Here is a 21695-nt window from a genome sequence, read left to right as displayed (position 1 = left end):
GTTACATGTGGCAGCTGAGATGATGTTCATAGTTTTGTTTTTGGTCGAAAGTAGGTTTTGCTAGTTAGGAAATATACACATATTCTAAGGTGCCTTTTGAAGGCAACCCGAAGTTAACCGTGTTAAATTGTAATTAATAAATCACTTTTGTAATCAACGTGACTCTTCTTCTTTATCATAGTCTGATGGCTAGTTACGTCACTATGAGAGATGTGTAAGCACAGGCAAATTTGGTAGTGAAACAGCCGTTAAACTACTTGTGAAAGCAAAAACACCAAGATTTAACGAGGCAGGTTTATTTGACACTATACATTAAATCATCGTGTGCGAGAGGTCATTCCTCATCCTGAGTGTGTATTGACTATTGCTGCTGTTGAGTGAAAAGCTCATTGCAGCTTCCTATTTATGTCTGGTGTACCCCTACTGTCCACAAGCTGCCCCCCCCACACTCGCAAGCTCCCCCTCCCCATAAGGATATGGAGTATCGTTGCTCTACCCCAGTGGTGGTGGTGCCATTTATATGAAAGAGGGCATTCAAATATACCAGAATGATCAATTAGGATGCTGAAGCCCTACAGGAAGTGATGCAATGAGTAGGTGACTAGGGTTCAAGGACACTAACACGTGAGCTATAGGAAAGAAACGCTTATCAATTTGGTTTCCAGTCTTGCGGACCCTAACTACTCAAATACGTCCTCTCTGGTTCAGGGTGAGTATTTTTTTCTGGCTCTTGAAGATAATCAGTAGCTTATGACAGCAGCTTGAGATCTTGTCATTATGGCCTAGGTTGGGGTATGGGAATCTTGGATTAGTATGGCTACAGGCAGACAGTGGACACTGGGGTTCAAACCCAGAAGCCTCCAGCTGGGTCTCAAACACACTTACCCCTCACACTATACCACCCCCATGTCTCAGCCAGCCGTCAGTTACCTAGATTACATAAGAGACACGCCATTTAAATCCCTTCGTGTAGGCCTACATCACGGTTGTCAGGTAAACTATTAAAATAGGGATCCAACCAGTAATTACAAAATTGTAACTTAAAGAAAATCATAACAAGGAAACAGAAACACTGCCTCATTCTGCGTTGTAGACAGCATGTCTCCATGGTTCCACAGACAACGGGTGAACAGGCGGTTAATGGACTGCATTTGTAAAGCGCTTTTATCCAAAGCGCTTTACAATAATGCCTGACATTCACCAATTCAAGCACACATTCACACACCGGCGGCGGAGTCTCCCACGCAGGGCGTCAGCCAGCTCATCGAGAGCAGTTGGGGTGAGGTGTCTTGCTCAGGGACAACTCGACGCTTAGCTAGGAGGAGCCGGGGATTGAACCAGAAACCTTTCAGTTACCAACCGACCCGCTCTACCTCCTGAGCTAGTGCCACCAACGGTTACACCACCCTTCCGTTCGACAACAGACCACGCTCCGCTCCCTCAGGGCAAGGCGTGGCCGCCAGAGGGAGGGCAAGACGGAACGCTTAGCTTAGCATCGCAACCACATCCAGGTTGGGTTCTTCTTCTCCTTCTTCTTCCTCCTCCTCCTCCTCCTCTTCGGATGGAGGATTTCGTTCGGCTCTGCTCTTTCCATCTCTATGCAAAGCAGCTGTCGTTGTCCATGCAACGGGCCACCACAGACAGCGTCTGTATCCCCCCAGTATAGATGTGAAGAGAATTAGCCATTTAGCCAAGGGGACAAGGGAGATGGAGTGCGGAGGGGGGGGGGGAGTAAGACGCAGAGAGAGAAGGGGAGATGGTGTTGGTTTGGGGAATAATGGGTGGGAGAAGAGGGGGAGAGTGGAGAGAGAAGTGGGGAGAGAGAGACACAGAAGGGGAGATACAAAGACACAGAGGGGCCTACAGGTGTGTTTTCTGAGCAACTGTATAAACAGGGACCACTTGGGGCCCCAAAGATGAGTAAAATGCAGATAAGGCTTTCAACAGCCGGTCACTGCTGCAAGCAAACGACAAACAAACGCCCTGCGTTGGTTGGGGAAATAAAGTCAACGTGTATGTTAATGAATGTGTAAACACACATGCATATACACAAACACACGCTACTTTTATTTTTGGTCACATAGGACGTGTCATTGTTGATCATATACATAAGCAAATGCAAATCTCGGTTAATACTGTGTTCTGACATGTTTAAGGATACACAAAGCTCTGCATCTTCCAGATATGATGAGAGCCAAGACACAGAACAGTACTTGCCAGTACTTTGCCACTTTTCCTTGGTACTGATGCTGTCTACACTTTGGTAGTTTCCGTTGCGTGAATGTTAACGTTTTGTGTTTGTGCTACCTGTCTCCAAATGTATGACATTATCCTGAATATTATTAAATCAAGTGTACTGTCTCCATACCAACATATTTCTTTCCAATAAAATTAGTGCAATTGAATTGAATGGTGCCATCACTCAAAGGCTCAGAGAATGTTAAATATGTTAGAAAACTCAAAACGGAGCAGAGTGCAAGCTCTGGCTGCTACGCCTCTAAAGCAGTCTCTGACTGCAGTGTACAGCAGAAGCCATTAGCATGGGTGGGGCCAACATTTGCGAGCACTTCATCAGCGCGTTAATTGCGTTGGCGTGCAGTGTACTTAACTCTTGCCAATGTCGTTTAGAAAAGACATTGTTTACACAGAGATATGTTGCCGATACCACTGTACCAAACTGTGATAAAGCGATGTTTTTGCGACAGCAACTCCTCTTAAAACACAACTATGCAAACATATGTATTGACCTATTGAACACACCAATGCTCATCTAGATGTTATTAATTCGTCAAAGTGTAGTGCAACCAATAAAATGCATGGCCTAGTAGTAACAGGCAATTATAGTTAGTGTACCAATAGTGATAGATTATATTTAAATATGAGTATGATGTTAGTGCCCCTCGTTTGTGGGGTGAGTTTGGGTCATACTGAAACTACAACCACTATCCATGGACTGTGGTTGTAGGTTTTGTAGTTATTTTTTATATACGAGGTGGCTTTTCAATAAGAAAATATGTGTGGGTGCCTCACACGGTGCAGTTCATTTTGCCATTATGACAACGGTGTTATTAGGAAATAACAGCAGAGCTTTTAATGTGAAGCAATGCTTCCCTGTGTTTCTGAGCGATAAGGCTTCAATAGACACAACAACAACAACAAAAAACTAAGGAATTTGATGCAAATAATAACAATTTTGGCAGAGTAAAAGACACAGTAAACACAGGATTGTAACATTATTCTACATCATACCAAAAGATAAAAGAGTATGATATGCTCAAACTATAAGGTTTTGATATGCAAGTCTTGTTGAAAATATATTGATTGATTTAATGGAAAGGGGGGTAACAGCGATAGCTCAGCCTCAAAGCATGGACCCAATATTTGTTTTGATCATTTTTATTGAATTATTATATTAGTTTTAAATTCATCCACTCCATAGCGATAGCATGTTTTCTATTCACCCACTTAAAGGAGGTTTGATTGTTAGCACAAAATATTCTTTGCAAGGGCAGGGTATGATATGTTTATTTGACAAAAGTAAAAAACAAATATGACTAGCATGTTTTATATCCATAATGAGTTTGCACAGAGCGCATTACACAGTCCTAGATGAATCGTCACTCTTAGTGGGGCTTGGAAGATGGTTATTTTGGCCCACTTTGAGTTTTGGATGGACCCAAGCTCCGGATACAGTTGAGAATAATACATGCTGCTGGGAAAGTGTTCAAAATAACAAAGTAAATGCAGTACAAAAGTGCACATTCAATTTGACTCTGAGAAAGAGCTACAAATAAGTTTTATGATATCTATACATACCAGTCATGAAAAATACCTACTTCAACTGAAGTGAACTGAATTAAGTGTTAAGAATATAGAACAAAAGAAGACAATATGAACAATGAAACACACACTATAATTGTCATACAAATAACCCAAAACTACAAAATATAAGCTCAATGTTATTTCAATACAGTCCACTGTATATAAGTGGCATGGGCTTACAGTGGTTAAACAACGCGCAATAGCAGGAGGAAACGACAGGGCCTATAGGATCCTTTACTGAGCTACTGCACCGGCCACAAGTGAGGCACCTTGAAGGATGGCAGACTGGGGATTGAGGACTCGACATGATTATCTGGGGCCTCTCCTATATGCTGCTTGAGGGGAAACAGCTCTCCTTCCTTTAGAAAACAACTGCAGTATTATTAAAAACACTTGCAGAACAACGACAGCCCTGCCAAACAACCCTGCCTGTCATCCCGGGACGGTGGAGCTAGGGCCCAGGCCCTCTGTACCCATCCCTGTCCTATTTGTCTTGCCATCGTTATCTCCCAAATGTTTTCAGTTTGCAAGTAATGACACTTAAATTGTTAGACCTACGCACACGAGGCCCGGCTAGCGAGAGACGCTGAACAGATTTAGTTGGACCGATGATTGACCAATAAAAGATACAATTATTCAACGAAGAACATTTCCGACTCCAATTTAGAGATTATTTCGACTCAAACACCCCTTATGGCGCAGCTGCTGCCATCTGCTTTTCCCCCCTTCCTTTGCCGTTCCTTAAATATGACAATGTAGAATTATCCTTTGTTTGTCTCCTCAAACGATGTCTCTCTTACCTCTCTGAGCCTCGGAGAGTTGGGGTTTTGAAATTGTGCGGGTTTCATATTTCCTCCGACACTGGAATACAGAAAACCTAACACAGCAGTCCCCTCATTGTAAACCAATCAATGTAATGTGGATGTGACAGAATGCAATCCTCTGCCATTTCCTTTCGAGTCGAAAGGTTCCCGCACAGAGGGCGATAAAACTAAATACCGAGCCCCAGGCATCGACAACAAGACACTTCTCATCAGAGAAAGCAAATAAAAACAATTATAGTCGCTCAGTCGACTTCCCTTTCTCTTTTTATGATGCGGTTCAGAAATTAATGCTAAACACGATGCGGCTCTGAAAGGTAAATACTAATTATCATGGGCTCATAAGGAAAAATACAAAGAGCATTGGTTCATTGATAATACTAAGAAAAAATACATTGATTACCGCCTATGAGCAAGGCCTCGATGTCTGCCCAAAAAGAACATGCGCAGGTGGTGATGGCTTCGGAGAAACACTTTGCATCCTCTCTCTCTCTCCGTCTCTCTCTGTCTCTCAAATTACCAGGGCCCTGAAGCGACGTCCGACTCACTGATACCAGAACCCTCTCATGCATTTACAGACACAAAATATGCATAATTCAACAGACACCTTCTTGATAGGGGAAGTCATTGAAATCCAGTCTACTTGTGTGATTTATACACAGTGATACATTTCCTGGAGGAATTCAAAGGCCCCCCCTGGTACAGAGGACATTTCCACCCAATGAGGAGTCCCCCACATAGCACCTACCTAACTTGTATCACTATAGCAACAGTAGAAATAAAACGAAAACACACAAGTGGTTAGTAAAGGGTGTTTCAATTAACATATAACCAGTGTTGAATCCTCAGCATATAATTACGCTTTGGTATTTTCCCTTATAAATAGGGTATGGCATGCAATTATTCTTTAAGCATTTTTTTTCAAACTTGTTAAGATTTTCTCCCGACAGAAATCAATAAATCAAATGCACTGTCAAAAAATATACATATAGGTATCTTTGGCTGTTGCAGGCCTGTAATAAGCTTGTCCAATACTGTCCTTTGGCACAAATTTAATGATCTAATGGCGGTACCTACCCGTACCTGACTGTCCCAGCCCTTAAAAGTGAGTGGACAAACTCTGTACTGACACTGATTCAAAGAGACAAACGTGCTATATTACATTGTGCATTGTTCCTCATGTCTTTTTAAAAGACATGTTCAGCAGAAACTGTAGAACAAACCCATTTTATCAAATTATATTTGTAAAACATGTTTTGATCAGCTAGCGCGTTATTATCCTTTAAGGATATGCTTGGTTATTCAATACAACGGCCAGCCCACGAGGAGCAGATCAGAGCAAAGCTGACAATCAGAATCTTGATGGCCCTAAATACGAGCAGCTGACTTCTACTCTGACACGTCTCATGCAAGAGGTGGATGTATGAGCTCATTACTAAATGTCACGGGGGATACGAATGCAAAGGAGATCAGTGTGTTCATGCAGCCCCAGTAGTTCTGCCACACGAATGGCGCATGGGTTTAACCATTCCACATTTCTGTTTTTATGATATGCATTAAGTCAAGACATTTTTTGTTTTAGGTATTTTTTTTATGATGCATGGATAGTAGAATGATAGCAGTGAGCTTTCATGCCATGTTACAAAGGTTTGCATGTCGTTGATCATTTGACTAAAGTACCTTGTGAGGATAGGATAGAATACATTATCATTTGGTCTATAAGATCTGGAAACAATCTGTAAACTGAAAAACAATACAAAATCATCAAATATTTAATATTGAAAGATTTCCCAAAACAGACCATCTAACCAATAATACCAAATGTTTTTTCCAAAATGTTATTCATAGAGTTTTGCTCATAGCACTGCTCATATCAATGGCTCCACCGACATCAGTATCACATCCAATAAGCGCGTTCCTTCAGCTTTTCATTTGGCTGGGAAACGCTGTCATTATAACCATTGGCCGATGCTCCACAACCAGCAGACGATATGTGTCCAACGGCTCTGTCCACACAAAACAATCGCTGAGATGCAAGGTGAACACTAGCGGCTTAATTCACTTCTTAAACCCAGAACTAATGACATGCAAAGAAACTAATTGTGCCATTTGTGGAGGACATGGAAAGGCAACTTGATTTGATTGAAGTGAACTGCATACACTATTCTATAGATCCACTAGAAATCCATTAGACTGTGTTCTTCCAAATTAATTACAAACAAATCCTTGAAACCAACTATCTTGACCTTGGTTTTATGGGAGAAAATACCTGAACAGTAACAAATATGAATATTTCCATTCATATGCCTACAGCTTTTTTTTTATAATAAGCCAGCATAATTAAATGATTTACAATCAAAAGAAAGTGTTACGATGCTGGGAGCGAGTGGACGCAAATACACGACACAGGGAACACCGACACAGAGTGTAAATAATAAAGGGGTTTACTGAGGGCCATAAAGAATACACAACGGCAGGCAAGGCAGAGGGAACAGATTATGGGGCAGCAAGACAGGTAGCAAACAGGCAACGCTTCATTAACAGGCTGGCAGAGAGGCGAGGGTTCGGTAACATGTTGGCCGTCAGTATTTCTTAACAGCTTCCCGCATGGTCCCCTTCTCTTGGCCCTTAATAAATGAGCAGATGGCTCCCAGTGGATCATGCCTACTCTCTTAGCATAGGGTTCCCATGCATATATTTATCACCATCAGTAGGTGCTTCCTCATGATGGGTGGTATTCAATGCTTGGTTTCCTGGGTTCCTTGGCCCCACCTCTCCATGTGGAACTGTGATTTATTACTTAGCAACAGCCACAGTTTTGCGAGTCGAACGCAATCTGCATAACGATGACTACCGTAGAAAGACAACGGCTAAGTGAGGTAGATCTACCCGGAGGCGAGGGGGTTGGAAGAGGGTGCAGATCTCACGGCTCTTTGTCGCAGTTGTAGATTTTGTGGTACGGAATGGTATACCCCGGATCGGTCTATCAAGTTAAATATAGTATTAGTAGGAGATGTGATCCCTACTCTGAATATCATTGTTGCTACCATGCAATTATCTTATATCATTCCTGAATGTTTCAATATGAGATGGCGTAAAACAGAAATAAAAAAAAAGATATTTGTGACCAAAATAATAATGGACTTATCCAATTGTGTCTTATGTTCCAGTTTTGCTGTTCTAGGTTGTTATTTTTCAGTATCACATTAAACGCCACGGCCCAGGGATGGGCTTGGGTTTGTTAGTAGTGACTGAATGATTTGCGAAGCATTGTGAGGCAATGAATCAGCAGTGAAAGGCTGCTGTTGCTCTTGTTTCGATCCCACAGACCACTGATTAAAGCCGGCTGCTTGATGGAGCTGCACGGCTCCCTGGGGCTGGTCAGGTCAGGTCTGAGAAGACACGGCTCACACAATGCTCCAAGCAAGCTTTCAATCTCTCTGGACTGAGCCACCCTATTTCTTTATTTAACAGTATTCGAAACAGCAGGTACTTACTGCCGGAAATGGTTGGAACCAAATTTTTTTTATTGTATATTATAATTTATATCATTTTTTTAGTTGGCGAAATCAGAAAATATTTTCTTCCGATTTTTGTGTGTATTTGTGTGCATCAGAGAAACTGTCGATTGCACTTGCTGTTTTTACTTAAACCGAACATACAATTCTAATGAGCAGAAGTAATACATCCTTTTGACTTGAATTCAATCTCTTTTTGTTTTTTGTCAAATGATTGATTCCTTTAGTACGTAGCCATGTATTAAGTGGGATAATGTTCAGTGAGCCGGCCATTACCGCCAAATGAACCCTGACAGGGTGAGGCAGGACCCTGACGCAGAGCAGAGGAGCCTGGGGTCCCCCTGAAGGGGTTTGTTTGCTCGCTGTACATTGTCCCGGACATATAAGTCCCTTCTATTGTTGTGCCATTCCCAGTGGCCCCTTGCTGAAACATTGTTCCTCTGAGTCGGTCTGCCTTTGGTTTCTGGTAGAAGAAAAACACTGCGGGATTGTAAATTTCACAACACATTTATTTAGTTAGCACACGCATGAAAGCCTTCAAGCACACCCACTGAAAACCCGAATCCAATTTATAAGCTTAAAACGATTCATTTTGTGCTAAAACCAATAATTTTGTTCTTCATGTTAATAACCTCAATAGGATTAACATGAAATTCTGCAAAGAAAAAACTGCCATATTGCCTTGTAATTGGATGCCATGCATATGAAATCGCGCTCGCATTGTATATGATTATGCAATTCTAATCTGAAGACATAGCTCCTGCATGAATGTGAATTGGATTCAGCAGCCAAAAGTAACTTGGTATCCAATTAAATTCCAACAGAGGTGTACAAAGCAAGTGGAACGGCTGGGCTTGATGCTTAGGTAATAAGAGGCTTCAACCCCACGTTGTGAGGTACTTGAATTTAATGAGTCGTTTTCTTTCTCCAAGGTCAATATATCGCTGTTTTAAAGCATCTAATTGATACAAAGCTGTAGCATTGACAAAAGCCATGACAAAAACAGGTCAAACTTTAGATATAATCTGAATTAATAATACAACATAACATCTAATAATAACCTTTTGTTGCTTTTGGTTAATATATAATTATAGCAACATTTACTTACTTTCAGATTTTTATACATTTCTAGAGACATCTCCTACTTTTAGTTTAAGAAAAAATAACTTCATTAATAAAAGCCAACTTTTTTCTTCAAACTTTACTTTTAAATGTTGTCTTAAATTGTTGCTATTTCCGCTAGGGTTCAGACCCCGGAACTTGAATAAAAAAATTTCTGATTTACAACCTCCAGAAATATATCCAGTTTTTCCCCTTTTTTTGTTCCCTCCTACATTTTTATCTGCGGTTCCCAGAGGTGGTATCATAAAAAGTAATAATTTATCTTAGCATTTGAGGCCGTCTAAATAGAGACTCTGGGAGAGGCAGCAAGGGGGGGATTTAACGTAGTCTAGGGGCTGGTCGGCTCAGGGCCTGCCCTCCCATCAGCTTTACTGTCTAACGCTGATTGATTGCCCCTTTTCCACCAGACTCTCAATGGAGCTGCTGCACTCAAAAATAACAGTAGCATCAGAAAAACTAGCCAGCCACCTAAAAGGGCCTTTCGGTAAAACCGTACTTTTATTTATTTCTCGGGAAAGGTACAGACAGGTTTATTCTAGTAAAGATTTTACTACGTTTAACAAGTTTGTTCCCAAGCGACAGTGAAGCCCTAGTGCCGGTCAGTGTGTTGAGCAGGGTAGGGTATCTTTCTCAGAGATGCCTTCAGATAGGATGCAGGCGTCAAATCCTGGCTGGGTGCATAGGCCTCTACTACACTACCCGGAAAGAATCATAAGCCAATCTAATTCAAACTTAAATGCATTTGATTAAATAAATAGACCTACATGCAGGGCCGTTGCACCAAATCCTGGGCCCTGTATACAAGAGGTACTGATGGGCCCCCCCCCCCCCCCCCCCCGAATTCCCCCTACCAGCCCCCTGCGCTGAATTGTTGACCAGGGGGGGGGGTTGGGGGGGGGGGGGGGGGTAGCGAACAATTGCTGCCATGGGCCCCCCCAGGACTGCCTCACTTTCCCCCGCAGTCCGTCGGCCCTGCCTACATGTATTGAACTTTTCATAATGTTAAACACTGAACAGCTGACAGTATAATGCAAAAACAAAGGATGACCCCCTCTAACTGAACCATCTCTGTCAAGCCCATATACTGTATATTAGTGGGATAACAGGATTACATATAGCATAACATGATGTAAGGATGAGTAAGTTGAGGGGGTGACCAGTAGCATACCCAGTATTATATATTTTACCATGGGGGGCATGGCCCCCCCTTGGGGCAGCCCCTGGACCCTCACATGGAGACTAGATGTCTTAGACTAATGGTCTACCAAATGTCTGTGGCTAACATATATTCCCTACGTGAGGTCGCTATCCGGTCCGACATCTTATACCCTCTGGGTTTTTTCCCAATAAATTGGTTCGAATGCACTTGAATTGAATGGAATTGACTCATTTGGCGCTCTGTGGCTGCCTAAGCGCTCGCCTGTCTCCGAGCGAGGTCTGCAGAGGAATTTCAAAGTCAGAGTCTTTTTTTTTCCAGGGCTGCTCATATCAATAAAGGGGACACAGAGTCATTGCCAAGGCTGAGAAAAAGACATTTGGACGAGTTGGGCCCTAACAAGACGATTGGGGGATAGGCTAATCCATCTTGGTTCGTCCTAAAGAAGAGAAGGTTTATAGCTTAAGTGCTGGTGGCATCAAGACGCAGATGAGAAGAACAAAAAGGGGGATCTGTCATGAATAGTAGGTCTACTGTCTCACTGAGTTCTCCGTTCCCATTTGGATTCAACAATGGTAGACGGTGCCTTGATGTAGGCCAAAGAACAGCAGCGGTCAGACATGGGCCAAAAAACTAAAAAGGTCCATGGCTTGATCTAAGCCTTTTATAATCTTTCTCATCTTTATGAATTCCATCCAGCTTTCCCCTGTTTACATTTATTCATTTTCCCGATGCGTTTTTCGCCCCCACGGTAGCGGTGGAACAATCAAAGCATACCATCAATAATAATATTTCAGCGACTACAAATGAAAGGGCTACTGCAGCACTTATTTCTGGAGCGTTTCCAAGTGCGACTAGAGTGCAGGCTGGACGCGGCAATCAAAAGTAAGAGTCAAGTTAATTATGTATTTTGGAAAATGTCTGTACTTTTATTCCAGAAAAACAACAAGGGAATGATGTCCTCCGGTCGTACTGAGAGGACCTCCATGCTGAATTGCTCACAGTGGTGGCTGTCAGTGTATAAGGGTATTCCCCAAAGACTTTGGTGCTTGGGCGGGTATTCTGAAGAGAGACTCAGACTGCAGGGAGCGAGCTGGCTGGCTCTATTGTTGCAAACATCCAGGAGCCACACAATCGAAAATTAGCTCAGAGACGGAGCTGAACACGCTTCATTAGGGGAACCATAATAGTCCGGTTGGGGCTACAGAGGGGTTGGACGAGTGATGACGTGTGTGTGTGTGTGCGTGTGTGTGTGTGTGTGTGTGTGTGTGTGTGTGTGTGTGTGTGTGTGTGTGTGTGTGTGTGTGTGTGTGTGTGTGTGTGTGTGTGTCTGTGTGTGTGTGTGTGTGGGTGTGTGTGTGTGTGTGTGTGTGTGTGTGTGTGCTTGTGTGTGTGTCATGTGTGTTTGTGTGTGTGTGTGTGTCTCAACAATGCAGAGATGTTAGTCGCCATGTTGAATGCTGTTAGAGCCGGATCACTGGCCCTTACGAGCGTAGGCCAATTACCGTCTAATTTGGTACTTTATTAAATCTCGTTCTATATAGACAGAAAGGCCAAAGTGGTGGTGATATAATGCAGAGCTGGAGGTGTTAAGCTGATCACAATGCCGACCCCCATTTCATTATCATAATATCAATAGCAGCTCATTATCATATGTCTCTTCAGAATGAGGTATCGGTATGCACTTCATCATACCTTTGTAATTTATACCCCGTCCTTCACTTTCAAATTGACGATTTGTCAAAACTTAAATGTCCCCTCTTTTGTGTTATTTATTCTCTCTCTCTCTCTCTCTCTCTCTCTCTCTCTCTCCCTCTCTTCCTTTATTAAAGTCTCCGTTATTACAGTGTGTCTAGCTTTCTCTCTCCCACTATCTATCTTTCTGTCACGGCCAGGCAACTTGTGCATGTTTCAGCACTTTAATGTTCTGTTGTGAATCAAAATAAATGTTCCTCCTGCTATCCGGGGAGAATGCTCCTGCTCTATGACCATCAAGCAGCTGGTTTAATGGCTGGAAAGTTCTTATTCTACCGCATTCTGAAGGGTGTCTCTAGAACCCACCTAGCCTAGTTCTCCTAGCCACTCCACACTCCCAAACAAAAGGTTATTGTACGTGAAACCGCGGTGGAGTGGTTCAAGAGGAGCTCATCTGCTTTTCAGCGAGAACAGAGAGGACTTCTGTGATTTGCAAAGGAATCCTGCGCAAGATCAATTAGTTGGCTAATACACCAAGCCTTGGCAGCTCAATACTTCTATTTACAGTGGCAGATAGCGAGCTGAATGAGGTGACGACCAGCGTCCATACAGAGACATAACTACACTTTACTACTTGATTATAGAACAGACTGTATTGGACTACGCTAGACTGACGTGATCAGAGCCTCAACTATAATAAAACCAAAGCAAAGGAGAATAAACTAGACTAGAATGCTAGACTATAGACTACTAGACTAAACTGTATTGAGACTCAACTAAAATAAACCAAAGCATTCAAGACTAAACTTATATAGTGATAAAGCAATTCTCAATCCACATTTGTAATTTTTCGTAATGTAACACTACAACATTTGATCATGACGATTATGTTGTTGATGAACGTAACGGTAATGACTTCAAAGATGATGGTGATAATGACGATCACGGTTGTGAAGATGAGGGTTGGTGATGATGAAGATGGTCACCAGGATGTGTTTGAAGCAGCGTGAACCATTGAAGTGTGGATAAAAACACAGAAAGCGGCTTTTTAGAAAAACCTACTCTTGTGTTGTTGTATGTAGTGTTATTGGGAGCGCAGGCTAGCGAAAGGTGTCTGCATCGAACTGCACAGTGAGAGGCAATTAGAGGAGCTGGTGGGAGCTGAGAGGAGCCTAATGGGTCATGTGAGACTACAGCAACAAGGGACCCCCCCCCCCCCCACCCCCAAATCCCAAACTTCTCTGGATGCTGAATAATGGAAGACATCTATCAAATAGAGTACACTTGATTATTTTACAATTGACCACCACAGCCATCCTGATATAAATTTTTCTATTTATATTTTCTCTCTCTCTCTCTGCCACTCTGTATCTGTCTGTCTGTCTGTCTGTTTGTCTCTCTTGCTCTATGTGCATATGTGTACGTGGGTTCGTATGCTACTAATCAATTGATCAAACATGAATGTCCTTTAGGTTTTATGAAAACCTACAGGAACTGCAAATATGCACCAGTTTTTTTTCCTATGCTGCTATCCCTCACCTCCCTTAGAAACCCATAATGCAATAGACTGAGCATCACCTGGTAACCTATCATGAAGCAGTTATTACAGATATTCTCATCCATAACAACAAAAAAAGCTTTTGTGTGTGGTAGTTGTCACAACAAATACAAATCTTAATTTTTTTCATTTGTTTTTATAGCGCTAGCTTCTATTTCATTGCCCCTTCATTAAAATGTAATCTGTTCCTCAGATTAAAGTATGAAATCAGAGTCAGTGACTCAATGATGAGGCAGAGTCAGCGACATCGACTCACATCAATAAATAAAGACCTCGCTTTTCATCGATCTCTGCAATTTTTAATGCAACTATTTTTTATTTTTAGCGTCATTCTTTAGGGACAGAATTAGGATCGAGATTGCTTGGGAGGGACGATATTGGAAAACCTTTGTGGGAAATCATCTGCATTGTTTCTAGGCAACCAGGGTACCTCTAGACCTGACTTCCATCATGGGAACAGAACAATTGGCTGTAAGCTGTGTCTGTGTTGGAGCGTCTCGCGTTCCTCTCCTCCCAATCAGGAACACTTTGCATGATGGCTCTGCATCTGGCCTACAGGCGTTCCGGAATACTCTGTTTAAAATGATCCAATCCAATGTCATAACAGACAGTTTAAAATACCTTTATATTTCAGTGAAGGGTGAGAAGATAAGATAAGATGGTACTTAAATAAATATTCGGTTGTCCTATTAGAAAGCTCAGGACAGAAATTAAGAGAGATATAAAAATGTGTAACAGTATAATAAAAAAAACGACAACTTATGTATTGATGAAACATCTTTATACAGATTATATGTATGTTAAAAATTGGCATGTAAATCTAAAAGACTACGAGACATGATATTGTATTGAAACATTACATTGTCAAACAAGTGTTAAATAAAAATATCTATAATTAGATAGGAGGGGGTGTGGATCCAGTGCAGGGACCTGATTGGAAGACAGGTGAGTCAGTGGCAGGTGGTGTCAACCCTAATAATCACCTGTCTCCTCTACAAACACCACCAGACCTGCAGATGGCACACTTAAAATGTGTTATAGCTAAGATTTAAGACCTATAATTTGTTAGAAATGCAATATCCATCCGTCACCTATAAGTAAGTGAAAGGCTCTGTGAGATGTCTGTTCTGGTAGACTGCACACCTGTCTCTGTTTGACCCATCAGATTTTACAACGCTCCAGGCTCAATTCAGAACAATCAGGGGCATTTCTTCTCCCAGATTGGTTCGGGGAATCGACTAGCCTGTCAATAACGGCTTCACTATTGCATCACTCCTCAATGGCGTAGAAACATAGGAGGTTGGTAGCAGAGAGGAAGGCTTTTTCTGGCCTGGTATTTATGAAACCTTCTGCTCACTTCTGCCCTATCCTACTCATTATTGCTCTCAAATCTTACCGAAAGCAGATTTATGTTTGATTTTCTAATTTCAGTCTGTGCCATAATGAAGGTTTACTCCATAGTATCTCTGACCCGATGTTCGTGCAGACCCTCTCAGAGCATTATCCATTTGTTATATTTTCGTGTGTGAAATTGCTTTTTCAAATTCGTGTGACTTATGAATACCGATGTTTCCCTGCTGTTCCTAGTACCACCCACATGTTCACCGGATAGACAGTTGAAGGTGTACCTTGAAAAAAAAAAACGTAGACACTGTGATGTCGTAACCCCCCAATCTGCTGCAATATGTTGTTTGCATCGAGAAGTTCCAAACAAGCGACATTAAAAATGTATCCAAACACAGCCGCTCATTATAACGTGTTGGAAGCTATCACTTTAGGAGGCATTTGTATGCAAACACAAACACTTGCAAGCATCTTACCCGCTGCTTTCTATTCAAGACAAAAACATAGATGACGATTAAGAAAACAACCTTCATGCTGAAAAGGGATACAAAAACTGCAGTTGTGTGTGTAGTATATCACAACAATACTAATAGATTACATTACTTACCACCTGTACGACTACTACTACTAATTATTATAATAACAACACATTCATTCTCAGAGCTTATTGTTATAGTTGGAAAAATTATAAATAGATAGAGATAGCATAGTATAGTAGTATAGTCACATAGCTATGCGGTCATCTCATATATATTGAATTACAGTGTCCGGCAAAAACCCATCTTCGAAATGAAATGTTGATTCACATTTGTAAAATGTTGACAGCCACAACAGCTGTGCACGAGCGTGTGTTTTTCAGTGTGATTGTTTGTGTGTGTGTGTGTGTGTGTGTGTGTGTGTGTGTGTGTGTGTGTGTGTGTGTGTGTGTGTGTGTGTGTGTGTGTGTGTGTGTGCGCGCGTGTGTGCGCGTGCGCGTGTGTGTTTGTGTGTGTGTTTCAGCCAGACACGTTTAAAATTCAATGTTTACCCCAAAAGCTTCTCGCTAAATATCAAGTGCTCTCGCTGTGAGGAGTTCAACAGAAATAAAGAGCGTGTCCGGCCCACGCAGACCGCCAAGGATCCCGGCATCCTGCCACACACGTTGTGTAAACGGGCGATTGGAAAGATGAGTAAGCATTTCTTTTATTGCTTGCGACAGATCTGACAGCGTGTCTCTCCAAACAATGCTTCGCCACCGTCATCTCAAGGGTGGATGAATGGAGAGCGATTATTCGAGGTGGTGGCGGGTGCGGTGGGATTCGACGCTGTCATCATTATGTCCTCAGTGCAATACTGCTGCCGCTCCCAGAAGGCGACGCGATGTCCTGCTGTCTGCTAGTCCACCGGGACCACTTCTGGTAGCCATGCTTCAGTGGCCATAGACACCACAGACGTACACACCATGTTCTACTGACTCTATATGGGGGGTAATTGAGCAAGGGGAGAGAGAGGGATCTGGTGAAGGAGGCCTTCAAATTTCAAGTACATTAAGGTTCGTCTATCCCCATCATTCTTGACAAAATGCTTGTTTGCTCATGTTTTGCGTTCATATTTAAACGGCTTGGATCGTACACTATGCTACTTGTTTGTTGTGCCGGGTGAATACATTTATCGTATCCTTCATCAACCTTTACTTTTATCATACTCGTCGTTGAGCAGATGCTTCTAACCAAAGCGACTCATACTGATTTTGGATACATTACATGAACTAGCAGGAAAGGGGTTAGGGCGTGTTGCCCTAGGGAAGCCCACGGGTATGCTGCAGACATTGGGGATCGAATCCAAAACCTTGGCTGTGAGTTGAACACCCTAGCCACTAAACCAACCCAATTCCACAGCCCTGATGTTTGACACACTTGCAGGGGCAATTTATTAATGTGGCGACAGCTTCAGGCGGCCATACATGCTATTAATCATGTATGCTAGTTTGCCCAGATGAACCGGGCAGCCGGTATGAATATTCTATTTAAAGTATCATTTTTTTTTTTTTACAGATGGAGATTATAGATGAGTATATTCAACATCAGAAGGAATTCATTCATTCAAAATGTATTATGTTTCATCCACCACATACACTACCGCCGCCCAGAGCGTCCACAAAGCGATTGTTCCGCCAAGCGCAAAACAAGTAGCCCATGATTAACTTTGACAGTAACTCTGATGCTCTAGGTGTCATGGCTTGGTGAGTGAGAATCACATGTATTATTTCTAAGAACTATGTTTTTTTTTTTACATCTGACTTGTCAGGCGGTTTGACTTCTTAATACCCCCCCCACAGGGTTTAAAGTCACATTTCTTATTTTATCTAATATGAAGAACAAAAGATTGCATTGACAATCATATTCTCCTTCTTAGCTTGTTATTGTCGTATAAGAGTAGAGAGAGAATGAGTAATGCATAATTTTCATTAAACACTTGTTTGAGTCAGGACAGGATTAAAGTTGGTTCCCCCGAATTTCCCAAATGAAGATTTATGCTGTAGCCAAAGTTATGGGGCTCTTTATGTGAGGCATTCAATAATGCAAAACAAACTATGCCTGCTGCAATATTAGCTGCTAGCAAGTGAGTTATCACATTTCATTAGGATTTGTCAACATGGTGGTCAAGCTTTTCAAACACATGCGAAAATATGAAAAATACCCCCAGATTAAATTGCATTGAATGTTCGGAAAACATCCATCAAGGTCGCTCTGAAGAGAGGTCCTGACTTCAAGTTGTACTCATCGCAACAAGAGTCGAGGTACTAACCCACACGTCATGGCTGTTTAACCAACATGGCCCCCTCATCATCCCCTAGTCTCTAATTAGATAGTTTTAATTTCCTGTCAACTCCGCTGTGACAGCGAGTGTGTGGTGCGAGCACACACACACACACACACACACACACACACACACACACACACACACACACACACACACCACACACCACACACACACACACACACACACACACACACACACACACACACACACACACACACACACACACACACACACAGGCGTGTTATGTAAAGCCTGTAGGGAGACATGGAAAGATCTCTATGGAATGCTATGAATTCATATTATTATCATAACATAAATATACTGCATAACTTTTCTACTTTAAAAATGATGTAGAATAGTTTGGTTTTGACTTACTCTATGGTGGCTGGAGGTTCTTCAGGACCTTCATCTTCTATTTTCATGACACACACACACACCTCCACCAAAGAGACATCAGCGATGTCATCCATTACGCCTGCTCCCTAATGATGAATCAGTCCCAGCAGATGTTCCGGGCTTGGGTCTGTGAGAGACCTTTTCACTAATGGTTTCAATCATGGAATCCTGGATTGAAACGGGGGAAAAAAAGGAACCATTTGATTGATCATTGGCACTTAGTCAGGTTATTTAAAACAGCGTTTGAATGGCTAGCAGCTGTCTCAACCAGCTGTTTGGACAGCATCATGGGGCAAAGGATAGATGGAACTTTCGGAGGAGTCCATACCACAACTTCTCCAGGGCTGAGGACATTGTGTCTTGACTCCTTGTCAGATTTCACACGGATTGGCAAAAAATGGTTTTAATCTCAGAATTTCTTAAGCATTCTTGAAATACACCACTGGTGCTGTTTTTTTGCGTGGCCCTAATACTATTCAGTAGATCCTTCCCCCACACTGGAAAAATATGACATGCTATTATTGTCAGCAGGCTTATTATGGGTGATTTGGAATAGGTTGACTGTAATCATGTGTTGTCTGAAGAGATTCAAATGATTTAAAAAGCCGCTGATAAAAAACTAATCTGAAACTAAATTGTTAGCAATGGAAATCGGAATCTATCATGGTTGACATCAACAGCCTTTTCTAGACTATAAGTATAACACACTCAATACCCAAAGCACATTTTGACATGTGTTTGTGTAATTCTGTAATTTCGCTCCAAGTAGCGTTCAATATTGATACACCTTCCACATTCAGTTCTTAATGCCAAAATTACTGATACTGTTCATGCACTCCTACTTATTCTGTTATTTTTGGTTCTTGACAGCTCATACAATGTTACATAAATTAATTTAGAATTTTTAATCCCTAAATCAACACCCTCTCTATCACAGATTATAGCTGGTTTGAAGAAAGAGCATTAACATATTGTCACTTGTACATAGAGGCCACAGCCTAATAATTTATTGGTTTTATTTAGGTAGGACGTAATATTTTATGATGTATTTCATGGATCTCATTTGAGAGCATTCATTGAAATATAAATGTATTCATAAGAATAATATGTTTACTGTATCTACTGTGTGTCACACTGGACGTCCCTGGTCATTTTATATCAATCTTACATGAGTATTTGAGACCAAAAAGTTGCAGATTAGGACATCTCTCTGCAACGCAGAGCAATTGCAAAGCCTTTGGGAAGAGGATTAAGGGTAAAATGGAGGAAAGAGATTAAGTAATAAGACACTTTTTAAAGTACCATTGTATTATCAATTATTACTTTTAACGTATGCACACGCACAGTCTGCTGGTTTGAAACTCATAACAACAAGATTATCTCCAAAAGCTACATTTCGAAGGAGTACCTGATGATACATTTTCCAAATTAGTGTTGGCATGTAATAGACACCGAGAGTAACCAAGTAACAATGCAAACTACCAACTAGCTCTTCGTGCCAACCTAAACAATTGTTGTCACAATCAACTACAGTTAAGATTTTAATCTTGCCCCATGTGTGCTACTTTAACTACAACATTATAAAGCATCATACATTGTTATGCAGTATTTATAGCCTAATCTTTAAGACACAAATGGATAGTGGAAGTTAGCTAGTTTCTATCTTTGCTTTGGTTATTTCTGGAAGGAAATAAGACTCTTTTCTTTTGTTGGTCACTAGTATGCTCTGTCCACACAATAAATAATAAAATACTTTGTTAATTAAGTGATAAACTGTGATAAGTAATATAATTTTTTTAATTTCCTGCTTTTAGGTGTTCCGTTCAATACACAAAATCTCGAAGCCCCGAAGCAGATATAACAAGCACAATAGAATACTTCTTGTTTGTACCTTGAGCTCTGCTTTATCTTTTCTTTATCTCTTCACCCGACTGAACATTTTTTTTCCCTTTTTCACAATTATTCCTTACCAGTCATCAAAATATAATAATTGTAAATGAATAATGCACATATTACCATTTTTTTATTCACAGTGCAAACACCAAGCAGTCCTGGGGGAGGATTAAAATAGGATAATTAAGCTGACAGTTGTCTCTGGGCTGAGTTGATTTCTGGTTTAAACACATTTACTCATTTATTGCCCACGGCAAGTCTGAGAGCAACATGCTCTCAGAGCTCAGCGTTTGAGTCAAGGTTAGTTTGAACTCCAAGTTGTCCCCCAGCTTAAATTGGCAACCTACAAAAGCCTTAAAGGGGACATATTATACCACCAGGCACACATCTAGGAGGACACGCCCAATAGTGATGTCAGGAGGGGCAGATTTTCGAAAAGGCTTGTAAGGGCTAATCCCACTCACACCTGGTGGTATAATATGTCCCCTTTAACAATATGAACATCGCTGTCTTCTAAGCCTCGGGTTACTGGTTCCAGTACCATCTGAAGACGGCCATCTGTGAGTTCAGGAGAATCACAGAATAGCCAGGAGTTCCAGAATGGCCATCGGTCTGGTCCATCTCACAGCAATTCACATTGATTTTAATTGGTAAATGAATTAAACCTGACCATAATTGGCCGAATCTGATGAATCTGGTAATCCGCGCATGGACATTTTTGTCCCAGTCCTTCCCTGAGAAGGAGTGTGGCATCAGAGAACCAGATTTATATTGGCAAGCTTTCCAATTGTTGGTAGAAGGTTTAGCAGGAATGGGAGTGTTTGTTTTCTAGGGAAGTGTTTTAGGGAGGATTGTTGGTGTTGCAGTATAGGTCCTCGGTTCTTAGTGGTTTTGATAGATGGTATGCATGGATCCACAGGATGTTATTAGGTTGTATAATTATGCCCTTTGTGCATAATCATGTAAGCATTGTGAATGCTTACATGAGTAAATCAGTGCAACTTTCCAATCTGGAACATAGCAATTTGTCTTATCACAAAGACCCGCCATCACCTGTATTTTTTTAGGAAAGTCTCTTCAAGTTGAATAAAAGAAGTAGGTCAAAATAAGGGCTGCTGTGGCATGGCAGTGAGGAACTGTGGAGGCTCAGCATGTAAGGAAGACCACGAAATAGATGACTACAAAAAAAGGCCTTCACTGCATTTCTACATACCCTTGTAACAGAGGTCAAGCGGAGAACAAATTTGTGCTCATGGAGAAACAACCATACAGAAATATACACAACAGTGTAGAAAAATACACACCACAGCAGACACAGACACCCCAGCAAAAATACTGCAAACCTTAAAAAAGTAGTAAACATATTATCTTCTAAATGTTATTGAATATATTGAATTACATTTCAACCTCTTATTAAGACATGGTCGAAAATATTCCTTTAATGTTGAATCAATCAAACAGCTTCTCCTTCGTCCTTAGTCATTCCAAAGGTTATCGTTGTATAAATACATTATCTAGTCTCTTCCAACCGAAGGCGGGGGTTTGTCTTATCCACTTTGGTCAATGTG

This window comes from Gadus morhua, chromosome 15 (assembly GCF_902167405.1).
Source record: "Gadus morhua chromosome 15, gadMor3.0, whole genome shotgun sequence".
NCBI classification, from domain to species: Eukaryota; Metazoa; Chordata; class Actinopteri; order Gadiformes; family Gadidae; genus Gadus; species Gadus morhua.
The sequence above is the reverse complement of the archived record's forward strand: the minus strand, read 5'-3'. Positions refer to the sequence as shown.